The sequence below is a fragment of the Sinocyclocheilus anshuiensis genome, unplaced genomic scaffold (assembly GCF_001515605.1).
Source record: "Sinocyclocheilus anshuiensis isolate Anshui unplaced genomic scaffold, SAMN03320099.WGS_v1.1 scaffold1196, whole genome shotgun sequence".
NCBI classification, from domain to species: domain Eukaryota; kingdom Metazoa; phylum Chordata; class Actinopteri; order Cypriniformes; family Cyprinidae; genus Sinocyclocheilus; species Sinocyclocheilus anshuiensis.
In genome coordinates, this window is record NW_015542386.1 from 1 (window position 1) to 8,313 (window position 8,313).

An 8,313-nucleotide genomic window follows, 5' to 3' on the forward strand; every position below is an offset into this window, starting at 1 on the left:
TTAGAGTGTCCTCAGCTGGGTTTCTAATCCTTCCATCGAGACACTGTTTGTTATTTTAGTTTGTTATTTTGCCTTTATTATTTTTGAAGGCTAATCTGGGCGGAGGTTTTAAATCTCTGTTGGGGGTACGCATCGGGCTTTTGGTTTGTGATGACAAATGTCCTTGAGTTCAGCGTTTAAATGCTGCCCCGAGTCCGGTACACCTTTGAAGAGCAGGTAGGTTTAGTTAGTTCTGTTTATAGCTAGGACCTGAAGTCTCTCATTTTCATTTAAAGTAACACTTTTGTTGTTTCTCCACGTCTGTGTTTGTGATATCTACCGAGTACGAAGATAATTTGAGGAATGACTTGTGGTAAGTCTTTATTTATCTTATCTACGGTAGTGTTTTGACCCAGAGCCTGAATGTGACGATCCCTGCCGAAGTGGCTGATGGGATTTGTAGTTCCAATGCTCTAGGTTACCGGGATCTCATGCGCTAGTTTAACGGCTTCTCACATGTGTTTGTTTTGCTGTGTTTGCTCTGCTTCCTCTTCTAATAGAAATGTCGTCGGTAATTGAGGATTTCTTCGTGTTTCCTGTACGATGTACAAGATGTACGAAGGAAGAGCTGTCGCAGATTGCCGAGCGTTTTGGTGTGGAGGTAACGAGTAATGATAAGAAACTTAAAGGGTTGCTGAAAGTTGTGAAAGACGCGCTTGTCGAGCGGGGTGTTTTGGAGGTAAGAACTCCACCTGTTAACCCTGATACATCTTTAACCTCTCCTCTTTATGATCCTGAGCATAATGTGAAGTTTAGTGAGATGTCTTTGCAGGAGAAACAGTTATGTGTTGATGCGGAAAAAATTAGTGCTGAGCGTGACATTTGCGCACTAAAACAGAAAGAGTTAGAAAAGTCTATTGAGTTTAAGAAGTTACAACAGCAATTTGAGTTACGTAAGCTTGAGTTACAATTTGAGAAAGAAAGAGAGGAATGAGAGTTTCTGTTAAGAACTTGAGTTGGAGCTGAATGCAAAAACAGTTGAAACTCCCATTCCTGTGTCACCTGATGAGTCTGTGCACGTTACACCTGTTTTTGATGTTTATAGAAACATTAGACTAGTGCCGCCGTTTTTAGAGAAGTGACGTAGAGAAATTTTCCAACGTTTTGAGCGTGTTGCAGAGTCCCTGAAATGGCCTAGAGAGTTCTGGACCCTGCTGCTGCAGTGTTTTAGTAGGTAGAGCACAGGAGGTGTATTCAGCGCTGACTACTGAACAAAGTGGTGACTATGAACTTGTATAGTCTGCAATTTTGCATGCTTATGAATTGGTACCTGAGGCTTACCGCCAGAAATTCAGGAGTCATTCTAAGTCTGAGAAGTGCACATATCTTGAGTTTGCTAGAGAGAAAGAAAGTCTGTTTGACCGTTGGTGTTCATCCGTAAAAGCTGCAACAAAGGAACAGCTTAGAGAGCTCATTCTTCTGGAAGAGTTTAAAAATTGTGTTCCAAGTTCTGTTGAGATGTATCTAAATGAACACAAAGTGACTAAATTGTCCGATACTGCTCTTATGGCAGATGAATTTGCTCTTACTCATCATGTGCCTGCTAGTCACTTAAATAATTTGAGCAAATTTAAGCTGAGTGTATCTGAGAAAAATAAAAAGATGGTTGTACGCCAGAATGCTGTCAAACACTTCTGCTGACAATAGTTCAGTCATATGTACAAAAGGTGAGATGGTTTGCTTTTATTGTAGAAAGCCAGGACATACAATTTCAGACTGTTGCGCTCAAAAATAAAGCGAAAGCTGTTAAACCTGTTGGTTTAATTTCTAAATCAAATGTGAACTGCTCTCTTGTTCAGTTTAACAAGCAGGTTAAGTGCATGGAAATTACTGAGATGGAGAATGTTAAAAACGGTACTGATTTTGCGCCATTTCTCACTGACGGGGGTGTTTCTTTGCCTGACTCTGATGAAATTGTGCCTGTTCGCATCCTCCAAGATACTGGGGCGGGGCAATCATTTTTGTTGGAAGGACTTTTGCCTTTGTCTGAGCATACTGCCACTGGAACTCATGTGTTGGTCAGAGGGCTTGAAATGGGTTACATGGAAGTTCCTCTACACCGCATCCACCTTAATTCTAAACTTGTATCAGGCGATGTGGTGGTTGGAGTACGTACTATGCTTCCTGTCCCTGGTGTCACGTTCATACTCGGTAATGATTTAGCTGGGGGAAATGTCTGGGAGAAGTCAGATGGTGGCATTCCACCTATCGTAGTTTCTGATGTAGAGAAACTGGATGGGTCTTCTGACTGTCTAAATTTATTCCCTGCGTGTGCGATAACTCGAGCGATGGCTAAGAAATGTGTGCCTGAGAGCATTCTTAGTGACACCTTTATTGCGTCTGAAAATTCTTCTCCAACAGAACCTAGTACGTGTACTGAAGTTGAAGACGTGACCACTGTGGAAGAGTCCCAGCCTGATGTTTACAATGCTGATAAATCTGTTACCATTCCTGAAAGTCCAGTTGTTGTTATTATGGATGACCATGTTAACACTTGTTCTTTGTCTCCACTTCATGGTGTGACCCGAGAGGAATTAATCAAAGCACAGCAGGCCGATGAAACTCTTCAAGAATTGTTCTCTTTAGTCGCTGGTGCTGGTGGGGGAGAAAATAAGACTTCCCTTCCTTGCTACTTTCTTGAAGATGGTTTACTTTGTAGACGACAGTCTGTGAGTTCTGACTCTTCACTTGATTGTAGGATTCAAATAGTTGTTCCTCTTTTTGTCAGGCCATTTTACAGCTATCACATCAGGGCCTTGCTGGTCATATGGGGGTACGAAAGACCTATGATAGCGTCTTGAGGAAATTTTACTGGCCTATAGTCAAGCGCGATGTGAGTATGTATGTACGGTCCTGCCATACTTGTCAAATGACTGGAAAGCCAAATCAAAAAGTTAAATTGGCTCCTTTACAGTGTATCGCTGTGGTTACCACTCCTTTTTAAACATTTGATTGATTGCGTTGGACCTTTACCACGATCAAAGGCTGGGCATGCATATTTACTCACTGTGATTGTGTCAGTCTACACGTTATCCTGCAGCTTATCCTCTGAGATCAATAACAACCAAGTCAATCTTAAAAGCTTTAACGAGTTTTATGTCTGTTTTTGGCATTCCAAAAACCGTTCAGTCTGATCAGGGCTCAAATTTTATGTCCAGACAGTTTTCTAAAGTCATGCAGTCACTCAAAGTTAAACACAATATCTCGAGTGCCTATCACCCTCAAAGCCAGGGAGAGCTGGAAAGATTCCACCAGACTCTTAAGTCACTTTTGAGATCGTATTGTGTTGAACTTGACTGTGAAGATGGACTTCCTTGGATGCTGTTAGCTGTTCGTGAGGTTGTGCAAGAGAGCACAGGTTTTAGCCCTAATGAGTTAGTGTTCGGACACACTGTTATGGGCCCTATTGCTGTCTTGGCAGATGAATGGAAAACATTTGATCCACCTGAGAATGTCTTGGACTATGCGAGTAGTTTCCGTTATCGACTCTATGAAGCTAGAGCTATTGCTCTCAGAAAATTAGGTAAGTCTCCGGAAAAGATGCAGAGGTTGTTTGATCGCAAGGTTAAGTCCAGAAGTTTCCAAGTAGGTGATCAAGTGCTTGCTTTATTACCAGTTTTGACTAGTCCATTCCAGGCTAGGTTTACTGGACCCTATACGATCACTAAGTGTTATCCAAATAACAACTATTTGTTAAACACTCCTGATCGACGTAAGAAAACAGGTTTGTCATGTTAACTTGCTGAAACCTTATGTGAGTCCTGTACCTTTTTTATCTATTGATGTAACAACTACTGAGACTGTAGATCCGAGTGTTTCAGCAGCATCTGCAGAGATGGTTGACAGTTTGAAGGAGAAGAATGGTCCTTCTCGAGGTGTAGTGGAGGGGCGCCTCAATTCTGAAGTCCTCCCTAATCTAGCTTGTCACTTGTCTCATTTGTGTGAACCAGAGAAGACCGATATAATTACGTTGGTAAGTTCATTTCCCCTCTCTTTTTTGACATTCCTACCCAAACTCATGTCATTGAACATGACATTGATGTTGGCATGTCTCAACCTGTGAAACCACATCCATATCGAGTAAATCCTATAAAAAGGAAGTTGCTTCAGAAAGAGGTGGACTACTTACTTATTTAGCAGAACCTAGTTTCAGTTCTTGGAGTTCTCCCTGCATTTTAGTGAGTAAACCTGATAATTCTTATCTTTTTGTACTGATGATAGGAAGCTTAATTCGTTGAGAAAGCCTGACTGTTTCCCTTTGCCCAGAATTGACGACTGTGTAGACCGTGTGGGTTCTGCGCAGTTTGTCAGCAAATTCGATCTCCTGAAAGGTTATTGGCAAGTGCCACAAACATGAATGTGGTAAGGAAAACGTAATTGCTGATGCTCTCTCACGGGTGTAAGATATCCCATTGGTGTCGGGTTACCTCTTCTCTCTTTTCTATATTCCCTTTTTTTTTCTCTCTTTTTTTCCCTAGGGCCCAGGAATCCAAGAGTAGAATGGAGTGGAATTTATGGAGATGAGTATTAATATGTTTTTTTTTAATATAATATAATATTATATAATATAAATATATAATGTATTAGTATGTGTTATGGTTTAGTATGTGTTATGTTTTCTGCATTGTTTTGTTTTCTTTTGTCGATTCTTTAGGGAACCTCCTTTTGGAGTGGGAGGTGTGACGACCCTGAGTCTCCTGATCCTATTGGAGAGAGAGTGGAAATTTTTGATTGGTTGTCAACCTGTTAATTGATTGGTAGTTTGAGTATTTAAGAGTGTTCTGAGTTTTTTGGGGTAGGCACTTCTGGTGGGATAGTTCTCTCAGGAGTGTCTCTTTCTGACTCTTTTCTTAGTGGTTTCTTTTGGCATTTCTTATATTATGTAGTTAATGTTTTGCGGTTGTTAATTTAATTATTTTCATTAATACCCCTAGATTATTGTCATTATTAATTGTTGTAATAGTTTAATGTAATAAAACCATTTGCTTTGATTAGACTTTGTTGTCTGATCCCTCTTTTATGTTGCAACCTTAAACGAGTGGGTCGTAACAGTCATGTAAGAAAAAGTTCTATGTTCCATGTTTTATGAAGGCTTTCCATAGACCTAATGATTTTAATGCTGCGTCAAGCCCTAAACCTATCCATCACCGTAAACTTTCTGCATTTTGATATTTTCAAAAACATCATTTAGCATAATTTATCATTTAAAAAGCTGTTATGCTCAAGGGGACAAATTTCGCTCATGTCAATCATTGATGTATTACTACACAACAAGGGGTAGATGAACCACACATACATCTGGTTTGTGGGGACACTCTGTAGGTGTAATGTATTTTTTACTGTAAAAACTGTACACCTATCCATCAAACAAAAATTTCTGCATTTTTATATTTGTTCTATGTTTGTAAGCAATCTTAATTATGAGTACTCACATTTCATCATAAACCATATTTACATTGTTATATCAGGGTAATATCCGTGTCATTATACAAATTTGTGTCCTAATAAATAATATAAACAAGCACACAAATACATAAACATTTCAAGCTAAAAAGAGGCTTTTCTTTAATTGAAAGAATATGGTAATAAATAAAAAGATCTAATTAATGTGACAGCAAAGTAACAAACATTAAAGCAACTAAAGCACTATAGCAAAGCAAATAATTTATCATACATTTTAAACATGTATTCAACATTTATTTAAGCTTATTAAACTTATAAATCACATCATTCTCTTCTTAAAATATATATATTTTTTTAATTATCCCAAAATTTGGCCTTGACTGTGGTAGTTACCTTGCTGTCTATGGAGGGTCAGAAAGCTCTGAGAGCTCATCAAAAATATCTTAATTTGTGTTCCGAAGATGAATGAAGGTCTTACGGGTTTGGAACGACATGAGGGTGAGTAATTAATGACAGAATTAACATAATTTTTGGGTGAACTGTCCCTTTAACCTCCCTTTCCCCTCTCAATGATATCTCTTCATGACGTAAGACTCGGAAAAGAGGTTGGACTATACTGACTGTCCAATGACTTGGCTTTCAGCACCCTTTGCCTGGAGTTTGATTGACAGGCAATCTAACCAATCTTAATGCTGAATCCACCATTTTGTCTGACGAACAAACCAGACAGGAAAGTTAATAGATTTAGGTCAGTAGAGTTGAACATGAAAATGGTGTATTGACATCTTTCCACGGTTGAGACAACATACCTTCTGATGTTCATTCATGTGTATTTCATGCTATAACTAGCAGGAAGTGATCGATTCACATTTGAACCGCTTGAACTGAGGTACTACAGCAATCTGTCACATTAAAGAGCATCAACATATTTACTGTTTGAATTTCTTTAAAAAAAGAAAATTTAGAAATCTGAGACTTTGTTTCACACCAAAAGTAACCTGCTCTGTCTTGTTTGACGGCGCATTGTCATTGTCCTCTTTGCTCTGCAATGTATTTTTGATGTGTGGCGTGAGAACGCAATCGCCTCAGTTCAAGGGCGTGAACCGATCATCTCTTCCTCTTTACCACCTTTAGTTATAGCATGAAATAAACATGAATGAACATTAGAGTTATGTTCTCTCAACTGCAGAAAGCCGTCCATACACCATAGTCCACTGACGTTACTCTAACGCTCCTGTTTGGGTTGTTTGTCAGACAAAATGGCGAATTCGGCATTATGACTGGTCAGATCGCCTGTCAATCAAACTCCAGGTCAAGGGTGAAATCCCGCCCTACATTCCAGAAATAGTTTCACTCGAATATATGTCACAACAGGGAAGATTACTTTAAAGCATAATCTTGAGAGTTTAAATAAGATCTTTTTAAAATTAAAAGATAGTTTAGATGAAATCTTTAAAGTTTTAAATAAAATATTTTACTTAACTTCTTGTAAAAAAAATATTTCATTTGCTTTAAACAGATGCGTCGGCAACTGTGTGTTTGTCACAATGCAGACACATCTCTCACGTCAAACGCGGAACAGGTAATTCCTTATTTATTTTTAATCTTAATCTAAAAATCTAAATATTTATTTTACTTATTTTATTTCAAAGCATTCTCCTGCTTAAAAGGCTAAATAAAAAGTGTCCATATCATAGTGTATTACTAGGGTGAGCCTCCACTCAATATCTGAAATCCTGTTGTAGCTATGATCTAGTTACATTTACATTTACATTTAGTCATTTAGCAGACGCTTTTATCCAAAGCGACTTACAATTGGGGGATACATAAAGCGATTCTTCTTAAAGAGGCAAACAGACACAGGAAGTGGTTGTAATGCCAAGTTCGTAGACATTGTTCAAATAAGTACAAGCTAGAAAGAGAAGGAATAAATACAGAGAATTTTTTTTATTTTTTTATGTTTTTATGATGAAGTCAAGTAGCTTCGAAAGAGATGGGTTTTCAGCTGTCGCTTGAAAATTGTCAGGGATTCAGCATTCCGGATAGGGGTGGGAAGATCGTTCCACCAGCCAGGAGTGGTGAACGAGAATGTTCTGTAAAGTGATTTTGAGCCTCTCTGTGATGGTACCACGAGGCGTCGCTCACTAGCGGATCTCAGTTCTGCACTAATAGTTGAGTATGATCGTACTTTTCTGAACCGGCCTTTATCAGCATGATGAATATCACTTTGTTTATTTGTTTATTGTTTTTTTTTTTTTTTATTTAATGAGGGACAATGCACATTAATAATGCACACAACATGTGAAAAATGTGTCAGATTTAGCCAAAATTGTCTAATTTTAATCCATAGTCCCATGGCAGGTTGATGTTAAAAACAATAAAAACAAACAAACAAAGTATTCTATTCACACACACACAAATTAAACTCCAAAAGCTCTACAAATTGTCAAATTGTTGGTGGGGGGAGTGAATAATCGATGCTCTTTTCCACCCTCAATACCATGACTTAGGTGAGACCCTTGAGCAAGGCATGAACCCCTAACTGCTACCTCGGGCGCCACAGCAATATAGCTGCCCACTGCTCTGGGTGTGTGTTCACGGTGTGTGTGTTCACTACTGTGTGTGCACACTTGGATGGGTCAAATGCAGAGCACAAATTCCAAGTATGGGTCACTTCACTTCACTTTACAACAAAATAGTTATTAAAAAATGGTTGCTATTTTGCCAGGTTCACAGATGCGTTTTCATTCCAGATCAAGTTCTATATATTTCACTGGCTTTGTGTAAGTTTCTGTTAAACTTCTCAAATTTTCCCATATCAATTTTGCATTTCCATTTCCTTCCTCTATTATGGAGATATAACATTTTGCT